At 55.7% G+C, this 16,213-nt stretch overlaps 1 long non-coding RNA gene across 1 annotated transcript; it reads left to right on the plus strand.

Annotated features, from left to right (window-relative positions):
* The first annotated feature begins 140 nt into the window (after positions 1-140).
* Positions 141-14,203, plus strand: LOC118026807. Its single transcript, XR_004683681.1, has 2 exons — positions 141-224; positions 13,236-14,203. It is a non-coding gene; the product is annotated as an uncharacterized LOC118026807 (long non-coding RNA).
* Positions 14,204-16,213: the final 2,010 nt, after the last annotated feature.

The raw sequence follows: 16,213 nt of genomic DNA on the forward strand, positions 1-16,213 counted from the left end.
CGGCGGCGCGGGGCCGGGGGCCGGGGGCGGCGGCGGCCCCTCGCAGCAGCTGGCCGGCGGGCCCCCCCAGCAATTCGCGCTCTCCAACTCGGCAGCCATCCGGGCCGAGATCCAACGCTTCGAATCCGTGCATCCCAATATCTACGCCATCTACGACCTGATCGAGCGCATCGAGGACTTGGCGCTGCAGAACCAGATCCGGGAGCACGTCATCTCCATCGAGGGTGAGCGGAGCCGGGGTCTGCGGGAGATGGGGCGCGGTGGCCCGGCTCGGCCACGCTCTCTCCGTCTGGGGTCCTCGCGCGCCTGAGGTCCCGGCCACGCGGTGTGCTGATCGTCGGCGCTGCAGAGCGGTCGTCCAGGCTTCTCTATATCTCGTCCGGGGACACTGGGGCTCGGGGCCGGTCCCGTGCCAGGGGACACGTTTTCTGATCTTAGTGCTCCAGGGCGCGAGGGTCGTGTCGCTCCCGGGACAGGTGCGCTCAGAGCCGCAGAGGTCCGGGGTGCTAGGGCCAAAGCTGGCCAGGCATGGCGAGGGAAGGTGGGCGCAGCGGAGGGCCTCGGCGGGCCGGGAGGTGGGGCCGCTGCCCCGGCCCTGCCCCGCGGCGGGGCGGGGGATCGAGCCTCCCGTTAGAGGATGGCAGCCTTCCCGGGCCCAGCGCCCGCGGGCCCCGGAGGGTGGCGCTCGCCGCGGTTCCCTTTCCCGACGCACACCCCCTACGCTGCCGCTGCCAGGCGGGCGCAGGCCGGGCCTGGCGCGGGGCTCCGGCGGCGCGACCGCGTGGGAGGCGCCGGCCGGTACATCCGCGCCTTCGCCGGGTCCCACGCGCACCCGGGAACCGCTCGGGAGGCGGGCGCGGGACTGCGGGGCGCTGACTGACCTCCATGGACACGGTGCTGGGCGTCAAATGCCAGAACCCCGCGCAACTGCCCTGCCCGGCGCTCCTTTCTCTAGGCTCTTGGGCCCAGGACTTTGGCTGCCAAGGCGGGGCAGAGGAAATGCGTGCACGTTGCTGGCACATACCCCACGACCCCTGATGTGGTGGGGGTCCACCCCACCCACAGACAGCCTGGTGGCACCGTGACCTTTGAGCGGCCGAGGGGCAGATGGGCCTCACCCTGGGTCATCTGCTTCCTCTCTGGCTCCATTTGAAGGGGGACGCCCACCAGCAGGTGGTGGGTTCAGCTTTAGTGGAAATGCAGGGGGAATTGCAGGGTTTTTTTGGTGATGACATGGAGTTGTGGGCAGGGGCCCGTCCACTTCTTGGGTCTCACAGGCTAGGGCCACATTCTCATCTTGTGTAAGGCTCTAGGGGCTCCCTCACCTGAACACTCCTTTCTGCTTTTGGAGGTCCCGCCAGCTGGGGAAGGAGCATTCAGTATTTTGGGAGTAGAAGACCCCATTTAGAGCTGGGGTCCTGCCCTGTTTTCGGAATGTTCCAATCTGACTTCCTCTGTCCTTTCCCCAGTCCTTTCTTACCTCTTCCCTCTCAAGGCTGAGTTCTCTGTGAACTAATTAGGCGATAGGAGAAACTCATTAACATGGATCTGAGTAAATGGCCTGAATCACTGTTGTTGTGGCTGGGGACCAGGAGATGGCATTTGTGTGAGCCCAGGGCCCCAAAGAGAGAAGATGACCAGATTTTTCTCCTAGATCTGAAGCGGGTGGGGCAGGGAGAGTGGCCATTCCTCATAACTTCACTGTCCTTCCGAGGACATAGAAGTTCCCCATCGGCTCTAAGATACCCCCAGCTCGTTTTGGTGAAGAGACTCAGTGGGGTAGCCAAGGAAGGAGCTGAGGGAAGAAAGACATCTGCCTGAGGGAAGAAAGACATCTGCCGCAGAGCACTTCCCTGAGCAGGGAGGGGCAGGAGTCAGCTGGATTCCCATCCAGCTCCAACTTCCTGAACACTGACCTGTGACCCCCCTCCCCTCCCCCACAACACACACTCCAGCTCAGGAGGCGTCTGGCTGGGCATCTTCCCTGACATGAAGGCCATGGTTCCTGGGAAGTACTGAGTTTTCATCCCTGTCTTGAATTCAACATGACAGGCAGAATTTCCCCTCTTAGAGCCCTCCCCCGTGATCAACTTCCCCATTGCGGTTTGGAATTACCTCATGTTCTGTCTGCTTAGCCTGGAAGCTTGGTATCACCATCGTGAATCCTGGGACCCGATGTCTCATTGTCACCAGGCCCAGCTGCTCCTCACACATCCGTTCTCAGTTCTCCTGATCCCTGCTTCCCTGCTCTTTCTTGGCAGGGCCTCCCACCTCTTTCTTCCTGCTCCCCCCTTTTCTCCCAGCCTCTCTCCTGGAATCCATCTTTAGTACCCACCTCACCCCCTGTTTCCCCACTTTTGTCACCCAGCTCTAGGCAGGCAGCAAAAAAAAAAACCACACAACCCAGAAAACTCCTTCTCCAATTTCTGCCCTATACCCTTCCTGCGGTAGAGGCCCTCCATCTGCCAAACCATATTGCTGCTGCCTTGTAAAGCAGCGTCCCCACCTTCTTTCCTGGGGGAGGGAGGGGAGCAGCTTCCTGGGGCGTTTCCCTACTCCCTGTGAGCCTGACCGAGCCCCCCTGCCAGGGCCCAGCAGACCTGGGTTCGCGGGTTACATAACATATCCATAGCCGGGGAGGCCCGTCTGTGTTTACTAGGGCCGAGCTTCTTAGCGGGAAGGGATGACATTTTCCTAGTGTATAATAAGCTTCCGCATCATGCCGGTAATGCTTCGGTGAAGGATTTATTTGTCCCAGCTCTGAAGGTGACCTAGGAGACGCAGTCAGAATCCATGTGGGACTAAGGGAGCATGATGGCACCTTGCCGTCCTGTCTTCTCCCTGCTTCCTTCAGTCACCTCTAACCCTGTGGCCAGGGCGGGAGGAAGCAGAGGAACATTCAGCCTTCCTGTTTCAGGACAGGGTTTGAGGGGAGATAGATTGTTTCTGAAAAGTTCCTTTTCCACCAAAGGCCAAGGAAGGAGAAAAGGTGTCCAGCCTGCAGTTTTGAGGAATGAAAGAAGTGTAACTGGGAGGTGGATGGAGGAATAGAAGACTTAACCACGGGCAGAGCCTCTGAGCCAGTATCCCCTCCCTGGTGGGGAAACTGAGGCTTGGAGAAAAGAGGATCGTGCGGGGCCTCAGGGTAGGAGTCTGTAGGGAAAGGAGCTCTTGAAACTTGCTCGGGTCTCCTGGCTGTGTCCTAGAAAGAGGGCTGCAGAGGAACTGGGCTTCGGGCCAGATGGGGGACAGCCTGGGCACGTGGAACCTGCAGACACCGGGCCAAGTGAGCCAGGAGCCAGGATGAGCTGCTGGGAGAAGCAGCCTCGGGGTCCCAGCAAGTGGCCTGGCAAGGCAGGCTGGTCTCTGAATAGACGTGAATCCGGGGAGGTCTGCCCCAGTGGAGTCTGAGCAGGGGTGGGCCCTGCAGGCCCACGGGCAGGCCCGGGAAGCTCATCGTGGTCTCAGATGTGCGGTCTGGCTACTCCTTGGGCAGGAACTGGGCTTAGTCAGCTGGTGACTTGTTGCTGTCCCCTTTGTTTTCCTCCAACATTTTTTTTTTTTTTTTAAACAATGGAGTGCCTCTGAGCATTCCAGTGACACCTCACTCTTTGAGGGCTTCCTCAGGCTCTGCTGGCCCGGCACCAGGGTGTGGGGCTCCGTAGGGCTCTGGGACTGAGGTCGGTCCCCAGGTGCAGGTTTTCCTGGTGGGTTCAAGCTGAGGCTAGAGAGGGACGATGCCCCTGAGCTGGGGGCAGAGCGTGCCGGGTGGGGGCTCGGAGGGACCGGGCAGGGGGTGCCCGCCTCAGCAGTGACTCTCCCTCGCACGCCCGCCTGGGGCTTGCGTTCGTCGTCCTTCCTCTGTGTCCGGTGACGAGATCCTGGCAGCGGCCCTGGGATTTTGTGAGACAGGTGGAGAGCAATTGTAGCCATTTTGGAGACAGGGAAGCTCGCTCCTGGGCTCCTTTGCCCTTCTGCCTCTTCCTCGGGGTGGCCAGTCCCTGCTGGTGCTAACACCCACCTGGGGGACTTGCGGAAGGACACATTTCCGCCGCTTCCTGCAAGTGATCTGATTCAGTAGGTTTGAGATGGGGGCCCAGGGATCTGGATTTGTCACTTCTCCGGGCGTGCTGGTAATTAACTAGTTGCTGGAATGAGTGCCTGGTGGGGGCCTGGAGGCTTAAGTAGGACTTTGCACCGAAGAGCTCCAGGAATTCTGAAAAGGAGGGTATCTGTGTGGGTGCTAGTGGCCGGGGAAAGTCGCATTTGCTCCAGATACATTTATTTAGCTCCTACTGTGTGGCCCAGTTGCATGTAGCACAGTGGAAGGCAGGGAGGAGGCAGAGGAGGGGCCACGCGGGCGCTCTGGACCCCGAAGTTGAACGGATCAGCCTGTAGGAGGTGCCAGAGCGGGACTGGGAATGGTGGGAGTAAAGCCCAGATTTTAAGAAAACCGGGGCAAAGGTTAGAGCCTGGGGAAGACTCCTCAAGACCCCTTTCTTCAGGGGTCAGGAGAGAGATGGAAAGACCACCTCCTCAGGCGGCAGAGAGATGGCTCATTCCGCGCCCTTCCATTCTGTCCTTGGTCACTGAGCTTCTGCTCTCTGCCCGGAGGAAGACCTCCTACAAATCAGACAGTCCTTGCTCCTGAGCACCCTATGGCTAGCTCGGACTACCGAATTTCCTCTACCATTTATTTCTTAGTTGAATGTGGATGCCAGGCGTGGGGCTCCCGGAGACTTTCTCTGCAGACAGGACAGGTTTGCAGAGGCAGCAAGGGAGGGAAAAAGTATGGTGTGGTGTTCAAGAAACAGCCAGCCGGTCTGCATGCCTGGGGCACGGAGTCCAGAGGGGACAGGCCAGAGGCCCCTGGTTTGGGAGTTTTTCATGCCTTATCCTGTATTAATTTATTTACACCCCACCACCCCACTACGGAATCCTGCAGGAGATGGGCCAGCGTGTGAGGGTTGAAGCAGGAGCATTAGGGCAGTTGCGGCTGAGAGCAGGCTCTTGAGGCTGTGGGGAGCGGCAGAGGGAACAGCAGCCTCGGGGAGAGCAGGCGGGAGGGGAAGCCGATCCATAAGTCCTTAGTGTCCACACTGTGCATTTGCACTGTGAGCCTACCCTACGAGCTCTCAGGGAGTCAGTGGCCTCAGAACTTCAGGAGTGGAAGGAGTGAAGATGCCCTTCTGGAAAAGCAGGCTTAGGGGAGCTGGGGGTGGGGAGGGGGGCAGACTGTGGCCCTGAGAACTCCTGTGTCCTTATTCGGCGTCACCGGAACCCCCAGCCGGGAACCTTTAGCTTACCTTCTCTTTTTAATATGCAGGTAACTTGAAATTGGTTTAACCAGATTGCTTTCCTTCTGACCCCTCGCTGACTTGCAGGCCGAGGGGTAAAGGGAAGGTAATTTTGGGACATGGAGCTGAGCCCCAGGGTGATGGAAATGGGAGAGGGCGGTGACCTGGGGCGCTTGCTTCAAGGATGTATGCATTGGCTGGTCCTGCGTTCCACCTGCCTGCTGGACATTGTTATAAGGCCTTTGCATCACGTGGCAGGTCTCTTTCTAGGTATGCAGGTATCATCCCCATTTTGCAAAGCCTGGGACTTAGATTGAGCACCTGGGAGCAGCAGGAACTGGTTTTCCGGCTGCAGGGCTGTCGCCTCCCCCGTGGATGTGGATGGATGAATGAATGAGCTTTGGTGGGTCAGACCAGATGCCCCCATCAGCCCTCCTAAGGTGCCTCTCAGGGAAGCTTTTTGACCTCCAGTTTAACCTGCGGACACTTAGAATACAACTTAAAGAGAACTTAGGGCTCCTTCTTCCTGCTCTAATCTTCTGCATGTCTTGAATCCGCAACCGAATGGTGGCTCTGGGACGTCTCTCCCCTCCCTGAACGGCATAGATATTATTGCATGTAGCACATAGATGCTGGCTCAAGAAACACTTAGAAATATTTAAAACATTTAAGTTTATGTGGAGGCAGCAGAAGTAATGCATGCTTATTAGAACAAATTCAGATGAGGAAGGAGGTAGAAGGAACACCTTCCCTCCTCAGAGGTACCTGCTGCTGGCTGCCTGATGCACATTTTTTCCCTACACGTATCTGCTGTCGATGACCCTGTGATTGATTTGATGTTATTGGCATTTCTCGGCAGAGGTGGGATTTTGGTGGAAAGCCCCCCGCTGGGAGAACGGGAGCCCCTGCATTCATCTGCTCATCTAGTACCTCCTTGCTGGACAATCGGGAGATTGAGGTTCTCTCTTGTGCCTGCCAGGCTGCGACTGGCAGGTCACCCCGTGCTTGACCTGTCTTTTTTGAGATTTGCGTTCTCTTGCATCTGTGCAGCTCGCTGTGACTCTGCACACAGGTCCTTGGACCATCTCAATCTTGGCTCTCTGGCCTTGGGGCCAGCCTGTCCGCAGAGTGCAGGCGCCACTCTGTGCGCCCGACTGAGCCTGACTTCCTGCGCGCAGCACTTGATACGCGCTGCCAGGGTCCCCTCAAAGAGCTGGGGGTTGCAGAGTTCCTCTGGGCGAGATCTGGGCGGTTAGGGAGACGCAGGGTGGCATCACATGAGGCTTGACGGGGTCGTGCGTGTAAGGGGCTCACGGTGGGGCCTGGCAAGGAGCAAGCACACGGGGAATGCTCGCCACTATTTAAAAGGCTGCCTGGGTGGCTCAGTCGGTGAAGCATCTGCCTTCAGCTCAGGTCATGATCCTGGGGTCCTGGGATTGAGTCCTGCGTCAGGCTCCCTGCTCAGCGGGGAGTCTGCTTCTCCCTCTCCCTCTGCTGCGCTCTCTCTCTATCAAATAAATAAATAAAATCTTTAACCCCCCCCCAAAAATAAAAGGCTACAGGATGCCTTTTATTTTTATTTTTTAAATTTATTTATTTGACAGAGAGCACAAGTAGGCAGAGTGGTAGACAGAGGGAGAAGGAGAAGCAGGCTCCCCGCTGAGCAGGGAGCCCGATGCGGGGCTCGATCCCAGCACCCTGGGATCATGACCTGAGCCGAAGGCAGACGCTTAACGACTGAGCCACCCAGGCGCCCTACAGGATGCCTTTTAAAGAGAGTACGGTTTCTCACGCATCTTCTTGTATATAGATCTTCGTACACTTGTCTGATGACTTCCTTGGGACAAATTCCCAAAAGGAAAAGGTGAGACCATCAGGTATGCACTTTTTTAGGACTTCGGCTGCACGCCACACTGCCCTCCAGGAAGGCCCCCCTGTTTCTAGGGGTAGAGACCGCCTGCTCCTTGCCTTACCTACCCCCCCTCCCCACCTCATAGGTTAAAAACCAATACCACCACCATTAGATGCTTTTCCTTGTTGTCTTATTTTGTGTTGGTTTGATGACTAGTGAAAGTCAACATTAAAAAACAATTTTGGTCATTTGCATTTTGTTTTAATTCTGTTCATGTCCTTTATTCGTTTTCTTCTTGGTTTGTTACTCTTTTCCTACGGCATGTAAGATAGTTTTAATCTCTTAATGTGGATTTTTCTGAAGTGAGCATTTGTCTGCTGGCAGGAAGCCATGGCCTCGGGCTGTCGGGCGGCGCTCGGGCCCCCCAGACCCCGAGCCGAGCTGACAGGGCTGTCCTCTGGGCGCTGAGCAGAGCGAGCCCATGCCACACGGTTTCGGAGGGCCATGCCTGCACTGTTTCTGTGCCTGTTTATAGTGGGTGTTTCTCTTTCTCTTTCTTGTCTGTCAGCACCCCTCTTTGCCACCATTGGTGTGCCCGCCTACAGCACTTTCTCTTTTGCCTTTTAATTTGATGTTTTGATGGCTCGCAGACCCAGAGCCCAAGCTCATAGAGTGGGATTCGAGCCCAGGCCCGGCCTCTCGGGGTGTGTGTGTCTGTGTGCGTGGGGGGGCGGGCGAGGCCGGGAGATCTGGACCCCACTCAGGGCTCACCCTGCTCCCTCTGCTACCTGCTGTCTCCCAGGGAAAGGTGGACGAACTTCTGTGCCCTGAGATCTTTGGTAAATCGGGCCCTATAGGAAGGCCCTAGAGCCTCTGGTGTGAAGAACTGTGACGATTTGGTGCCTTTTAGTTGCTCCAAAGTGCTCCTCTGCTTGGTGATGGCTTCTGGACTATTCTAGACTGCTTTACATCGGGTGATGTGGTGGAGAGAATGCTAGGTGTCCTTCCTCGTCTGTCAGGGGTAATGGTTACCAACCTGGTTCTAGAGCCACGCTGCCTAGATTTGAATCCCAGACTTACCAGTTGGCAGCTGTGTGACCTTTGGTGAGTCCCTTAATCTCTGTGTCTTGGCTTCCTTGTTGCAAAAATGAGGTTAACAAGCGCCCATTTCATCGTGTAAGTGTGAGAATGAAGTCGGCGAATGCATGCAGAGCTTTTAGATCGTTACCACTCCCTGGGAAGTGCTCGTCCTGTGCTGGGTCCTGTGCCATCATTCATACACTAGGTGCTGGCCACAGCCTTCGCAGGGTGGGAGTGGGGACTGAGTGAGGGCATGAGACTGAATGTACCTTGCACAGTGCCCACGGCCCGTGACTCCTCCAGAGCACTGTCCAGTTACGTAGGTGAGTCCCACGTGTCAATGTAAATTTTCAAGTAGCCGTTTTAAGAAGGGTTAAAAAAAAAAGGTGAAGTGAATTTTAATATTGTGTCTTATTTAACCCAGTATATCTGAAATGTTATTTCCATATGCAATCAATAGGAGAAGTTATTAATGGGTCTTTTACACTCTTTTTCCCACCCTGTCTTCAAGCTCCGCCCTCAGCACTGCTCCACTGGGACGGGCCGAATCTCAAGTGCTCAGTAGCCACGCGGGGCCCGTGGCCATGTTGGTGGAAGAACAGCTCTAATTTTAGCCCGTAATAAACAAAAGAATACCTGTTTGTTGTAAAAAATGAACACAAAAGTGCATCCTTTTTGACTTAGCTTTCTAAAGTATTGCATTAACAACACCTGGGTGCCTGGGTGGCCCAGTCAGTAAAGCGTCTGCTCAGGTCATGATCCCAGGGTCCTGGGATTGAGTCCCACATTGGGGGATCGAGTCCCACATCGGGCTCCCTGCTCAGTGGGGAGTCTGCTTCTCCCTTTCCCTCTGTGCTCTTTCTCTCGCTCTCTCTCAAGTTTATAAATAAATAAAATCTTAAAAAGAAGTAATAATAACGTGCCTTTCTTGTAGGTCCCGCTGTTTTCGATCAGCCAGGCAGCAGGCGTGTGCTTACCATGCACCCGCTAAGGCTGTGGTGATTGATTGCAAACAGATCCATTGAGAAGGGACTGAATCTGCAGTAGCTTTTTGTCACCGTGTGTTTTTCTGGAAACCGGAAGACCACCACCGTGGTGAGAGTGCCCCCGCAAAACCTGTTCCGGTCACAGGGCTCTCACGCTCCACACTTGGGAGCCGCATTCACGCGGTTCTGCCCAAGGACGGAAGGTGGGGTGTGAGCCTGGGCCCCGCTGTTGCGAGATGAGCGCACGCGTCGTGGCCCTTGGCAGGCAGCGCCTTGTTTCGAGTGGGCTGGCCGCAGGCCTTGGTGTAGCTCACTTTGGTGCGGTCCCCATACCCCCTGCAGCTGGTGCTATGCCCTGCTTGCTTCTCAGCCCCAGGCCTCCCTGTTGCCAGCCTGGAGGGTGATCCTGAATTCGGGTGAGGGAAGAAAGGCGGGCGGGGAAAGGCATTGCAGTTCCCATGGCTCCTTCCCTCTGCTGCAGGATGGGCCCACGTGTTCTCGAGTTCGGCTGGTGGCCCGACCCAGGAGTGGCCGTGCAGGCTGGTGAGCTGTCGGTGGACAGGGCTCGTGTGGACAGCACGGTGTGTGGACTAGCTGGCCTTTTGCATATCAGCTTGCGACGACGTCACACGGAGTGCTGGCTTGCGAGGGGCACGCAGTCAGGGGATAGCGTGCTGATTGCATGGCCCCTACCACAGTGCATAGTTGGGGAAGGGCGAGCCCAGCCCTTCGTGCTCTGCAGGACAGGAGGGTTCAAGGTCACTGGTTAGCACCCCAGGCTTTTTTGCATCATGGTGACCTCCTTCCAGCACACCAGCGGAGGTGGGCTGGGTGATCAATCCTGCAAGTCACCTCCCCTTCCACCGTGACCTGGGGCAGTGGTGCCGAGATGCTGCGTGTCACCAGCAAATGTCACAGTATTCTCTTCACTCCATCCTGGTGTTTGAGGCAGGGGCTGTTTTTGTAGGTTTTTTTGGTTTATGTTTTGCCCTCGATTTATACTGAGTTGTGTATATATACATATATATGTAAAATAGCAGGATACGTATTTATATCGTAACGGAGAGGTTGTGAATGTATGCACACTCCTGGGAGACGTGTGGCACAGAATAAAGCCCCCCTCCAGCCAGCAGCTCTGGGCTGGCTTTCCTGCCGTCTCTCCGCCCACCTCCCTACTGCGCAGTAAGGAGGCTTTCCTCGGCCCCACCTGCTCAGAGGTGAGGTTATTGTGGACCACACCCCGGAAGGCGAATCCCATGGTATTGCAGCAATAAAGCACGAGGCTCCTTTTACCACCCCCCTCTTGTTAATGGCAGGAAGGACCCCGGTTCTTTGTCCAGGGAACCTGCAGACGACAGGGTGGGCTGGGCAGCCCCTTGTGATATCTTCGATGGGGCGTCTCAGAGACTCCTCGGCCAACCCAAGACAGAAACCATCATCCTGTAGATCTCTCGTTCTCCCCAGCCTTGGCACTGTTGGGATGGAGACTCTGTCCTGAGCCTGTGTTAAAAGGTTCTCTTGTCATTTCCTGGGCCCCAGGTGGCACAGGGGTCCCTCCAGGGGGGTGTTACTGCCCTTGAGAAGAGAGCCTGATGGACGCACCAGGCAGGCAGGGGTCGAAACCCGGTGTGTCCAGTTCCAAGGCCCACCTTTTCAGTTTCGTCCATCACCGGGCCTAGAGCCGTTGGTGTTCTTACCCCCAGCTGGTATTTGTCAGGAGCTGGGATCTGCTTCACTCGCCATGTCCCCTGTGGACACGGAGCCCTGAGCCAGTCTTGGGTGGGCCTCCTGGCCTGGCAGAGAATGCTTGACCAGCAACCAGGAGGCCTCCCTGCTCTGTACCCAGCCCGGGAGCCCTGTTGGTCCTTCAGGGAGCCTCCTGCTTGTATCACTGTGCTCTGTCCAGCCTGGTGGGCCCCTGCTGGCCCTAGGGGGCAGGTGGAACTGCGGGCCATCAGCCCTCTGACAGCCCCGCGGGAGCAGGGCCGGAAGTCGGGAGACCATTTAGGGTGGGGGCCAGGTGTTGTCACAAGGCCATGGGTCGTCTCACAGGAGAGTGGAGAAGGGCCTTGCGCGGGAGTCTTTGCGGGGGGGCTCTCGGCTGCCTTGTGCCCCGGCTGCGGACGTGCGTGGAGGATGGCAGGAGGGTGGAGGTGCGTCTGGTTCTCTGTCCTCCCTCTTGGAGTTCACATTCCTCCCCAAGGGGTCAGAGCTGGGTCAGAGCTGGGACATCATTGAAGACATGGGTGTCCTGCGTTTTGGTGTATGCTTCTGACAGGTCAGCTGGCTCAGGTCTTAAAAGCCATTCCCTGTGCGGTGAGGAAGCCTCCCTGGGAAGCATGGAAGTGGCCCTCCGTCCATCAGGCCCCCGGGAGGGAGGCGGCAGGGTGGCCGAGGAGCCGGTTACTGGCCGAGAGGTCAGCCCGGGATCGGCCCGCCCCGTGTGACCCTCGCTGTTCGACAGGGTGGCTTGACAGGGTGACCGTGGCTCAGGCCCTGAGGGCGAGGCCTTCCCTCATCTCTGGAGCCTCAGATGCTCGTGCAGCCGGCACCAAAGAAAAATCAACATCGTGTGTAAGAAAAGCGTGCGTGCCTCGGGCAGTGAGTGGCTTCTCCGCCGCGAGCTGGTGGGGCGGGACGGCCGAGTGGGGGCCGCGGCGGCCCGGCTGCTTTGATCGGCACTGCGAGACACTGTTTTACTGGAATACTGATCTTATTATGAAAATTGCTGGCGTAGTGTGTTTTTAAACTATTCAAATGTGCCACCCCACACGGTAGCACGTTGTGTTTGTGCTGCAAACGTCGCGAGATTGACAGCTCTTGTAGCAGCGGGCGCAGGGAGCGGCGGGGTTCTAAGTGAAGGGTGGCAGGAGCAGATCTGGGATCTCAGAAGGGGCCGTACTAACCAGATGCACTTCCTGCGCGTGCTCCTTACGCGCCCGCCACCGCCCCGCGTGCCTCCTCGTGGTTCGCTGGACATCCCTGCACGGTGAGTGTTCCCCGCCCCGTCCTGCAGATGGGGGCAGGGATGGAAAAGGGATGTGCTCAGGGTTGCTCGCTCTTAGGGTCGGAGGCAGGACTGGACCCAGGAAGGCTGGTCTCAGAGCCTGTGCTTGGGCCTGCAGGTGTTCTGCACCATGAAACAGATACAGCTTTTATTTTTATTTTTATTTTTTTTGAAGATTGTATTTATTTATTTGACAGAGAGAGACACAGTGAGAGAGGGAACACAAGCAAGGGGAGTGGGAGAGGGAGAAGCAGGCTCCCCGCAGAGCAGGGAGCCTGATGTGGGACTCAATCCCAGGACCCCGGGATCATTACCTGAGCCGAAGGCAGTCGCTTAACCGACTGAGCCACCCAGGCGCCCCAGATACAGCTTTTAAAATACAGGAGAAGGGGCTCCTGGGTGGCTGTCGGTGAAGCGTCTGCCCTCAGCTTGGGTCATGATCTCAGGGTCCTGGGATCGAGCCCCAGATCGGGCTCCCTACTCGGCGGGGAGTCTGCGTCTCCCTCTCCCTCTGCTCCCCCCCCACCCCCCGCTCGTGCTCTCTCTCTCGCTCACTTTCTCAAATAAGTAAATGAAAATCTTAAAAAAAAAAAAAGAAATACAGGAGAAAGTTCAAAGAATCTTGTTTCTTCTGGGGATATGAAGGGTCCCCTTAAGCCAGATAGGAAACCTAGAATTTATAGAGGAGAAGACACGCCAGATTTTCTCCCCAGCTTTTTATTTTGGAAAAACCACCACCTTGAAAGGCGTTTGCTCCCTCCTCCCCGCTCCACACCTCACATTCTTTTTGGCAGTGGGTGTGGTCGGCAGCTGCAGACAGCGTGGCACTTCTCCGAAGGCCCCTGAGCTGGCATCTCCCAGCGCGGGCACATTCTTGCACGAAACAGAACACCAGTGTCACACCCGAGAGAATTGACAGGAATCCTCTGGCGTCATTTCAGAGCTCACCCACAAGCAGATTTCCTCAGTTTCCTCCAAATACCTTATATGCCCTTTTGGTCTTTCCAAAGCAGGATGGGATGAGGCCGGGCCAGATTTCTTGGAGAAGGTCCGTGCCCCGGCTTTGGATGCTTCTGCTGCCTGGCTGTCTTAAAGTTCTCCCTCTGTCCCCGGAGCTGCCTGGGACCTGGAGTGAAGTCGAGGTGTTGATGAGATCCAGATTAAACCATTTTGACAGGATTACCCCCTGTTGCGTCACATCTGGCCCTGCTGTTAGTGATGTTAAGGAGCTAACGGTCTGGAAGGTCCATTTCCTCCCACTTGGTGGTTGCTAAGTGATCTGTGGGCTGGGGCTTGGGCACCACGGAAGTCAGCGGCTGCCAGGGACCCCTCCCCTTGCTGTGGGGAGGCGTCTATGTGCATCAGCGAACTGGTGTATTGGGGTGGCCACGTGCTGATTTTCTCAGGTGCGTGTTCCTTCTGTGAGTCCTAGCTGGTGTTCTTCCAGCGAGAAGAGCTTCGTCCCAGCCCACCCTTTTGTATTCTCTCTCTGGTCTCACGGATTTTTGTTGTTGGCGGTGTTCAGATGTTCTAATATAATCAATTACAAAATTAACAGATTTAATTACATTTCTGTGGAATAGAGTAGGAGCATTTGCTTGCCATGTACATATGCTAGTTAAATGCTTAAGATGCCTGTGATCGAGTTCCTGCAAACTGAAGATTTTTTAAAATTCCAAAGGTAAACGGGCAGAGCAGAGGACCAGAAAGACAGTTCAGAGAAGAGGAAATGTACGTTGTTGGTGATCATGAAAAGATGCTTACCCTCATGAGTAATCGGGGACGCAGATCAGAAGAGCGAGGTCCTGGGCTCCTCTGTCCGATGCCGATGGGAGGGCCAGTGTTGGCCTGCCCTGCTGGGCTGGCGGGAGATGGGGCCCATGAAGGAGAAGTCCTCGGATGCTATCCATTAACATGAAAAATTTGTCCGTCTTTGAACCCAACTGTCCTACTTGCTTCCCCATGCAAAGAAGCAGCTTATGGTGGTTTAAAAAAACAACAAAAAAGGAAGCCACCAGAATGCCCTCGAGTCGGGGAACAGTGGGATGAGGTGTGCACTGTGAAGTATCGTGAAGCTGGCAGTCAGGGTGAATGAGAACCGTGGCCACGGTCGGGGTGTGGACAAGAGCATGTGGGGAGCGGCTGGTGCATTTTGGTGCAGTGCCGGAGGCCGGGTCCTGTTAAGGTGGGGGGGAGGGGACTGGACACTCATTCTGGAAATTTCCACCCGTAGGGAAGTGCCAGGGGGCCAAAAGCAGTTTCCTGAGTGTGTTGTGAAAGTGGTTTTGTACCCCAAAATAAAATTTTAAAATGATGGAACGTGTACATTTATTACATGTACTAGTCCTAACCCACTCTCCTATTTTGTGTCTCACCCGGAGTTGGAAGGCTCTTGTGTGTGAGTCCTTGTTAGGACGTGTGGTGACCCCAGAGCAGCTGCGGACGTTGGGGGCTGGGGCCTGGGCAGAGCGGGGGTTTGGGGGGCTGAGCTTCCAGCCAGGACAGTGCAGACCCGCCCGTTTTTCTGATGAGCCACATGTATCCTTTCTGCATGCAGCCCTCATCCCCAAGTGGAACAGCCCCCTGCTGCTACCGTTTCTTTTCCTTTTTACAGAGGTCATGTACTCCCTATACACGTTGTAGACAGCATAGTAAATAAAAGAGACATTTTGCAGAAAAATAGAAGTAGGAGAAAAGTCACTGTAGTTCCTAACTGCCACAAGTCAGCCGCTGTCCTCCTTTGGCTGGGTTCCTTGCACATGGGCCCGTGGTATATACATTTTTGCTTTAAAAAAAAAAATGACCGTAAGTGCCACCACCACCTGTGTGAGGTAGAAAACGCTTTGCAAACGTCTTAAGAGGTCGTGTGATGTTCCACCTTCTGGAGACGTGGTCGTTGGCTGCCTTATTCCCATGTTGCTGGGCGTTTCGTGTTGCTTTCACTCGTTTGGAAGCGTTGGACGTCTTCAGGCCTCCGTCCGTCCTTCCCTCCGGGTCAGATGGTCCCCGGGGCGACATGGATTCTGGGGGCCCAGCCTCTCTTCCCCACCGCGCCTCACCTACTCGCACTGGGACCACCGCACACCCCAGCCCATTGGCAGGGCTTTGGAAAGTGAGCAGTAGAATTTCATTCTTAATTTCTATTTATTCGAGTATCAAATGAAAATGAGTGGTTTCCGCTTGTATTGGCCATTTGTACTTTCTTTACTCACATGGAGGTTTTATGTTTGTTTTTTTTTAAGCAACATTTGTGATATTAACCCATTGATCTAGCTACCTTCCCGCCACCCCCCACCTCAGGTGTCGATTTCCCTTTAATTCTATTTTTCTTAGGGTTCTTAGCATTTTTAATTGTTCTGGATTTTTTTATGTTTATGTATTTGGACTTAATCGATCTTCTCTTTCTTGTCCTTTATTTTATTTTATTTTTTTTGAGATTTTATTTATTTGAGAGAGAGAAAGAGAACAAGCGCACAGAGGCAGAGGGAGAAGCAGACTCCCCGCCGAGCAGGGAGCCCAATGCGGGGCTCAATCCCAGGACTCTGGGATCATGACCAGAGCCCAAGGCAGCCACTTCACCGACTGAGCCACGCAGGTGCCCCTGCCCTGTCCTTTAAATCCGACAAGCCTTGGGGCATATTGCTTCTGGCTCCACCCTCTCTTGGTTCATCCCCCCTCCCACGCAGACTTCCGTAGCTAATGCGCTTCCCCTGGCTTCCCAGGCCCACATTGTGCAGGCTCAGCATGGCTGAGGTCTCAGGCTCCAGGGGGACCAGGGGGTGTGTAAGGGCACCGAGGAGGATGAGGGTACACAGAGGGGCCCCGTGTCCCTTCTGCATGCGGGCTGCACGGTGCTGACACAACACCACTGGGTGTGGGCAGAAGCTGGGCAGTGGAGACCCTGCAGGGCAGGTGGGGAGGAGGATGTGCATTTGGCTCAGAAAGCTGTGGTCCCCCAGGGAAGGAAAGCATCTTCAACTCGGCGGAGGGG

Source organism: Mirounga leonina, unplaced genomic scaffold (assembly GCF_011800145.1).
Source record: "Mirounga leonina isolate KUSES-001 unplaced genomic scaffold, KU_Mleo_1.0 Mir_321, whole genome shotgun sequence".
Lineage (NCBI taxonomy): Eukaryota > Metazoa > Chordata > Mammalia > Carnivora > Phocidae > Mirounga > Mirounga leonina.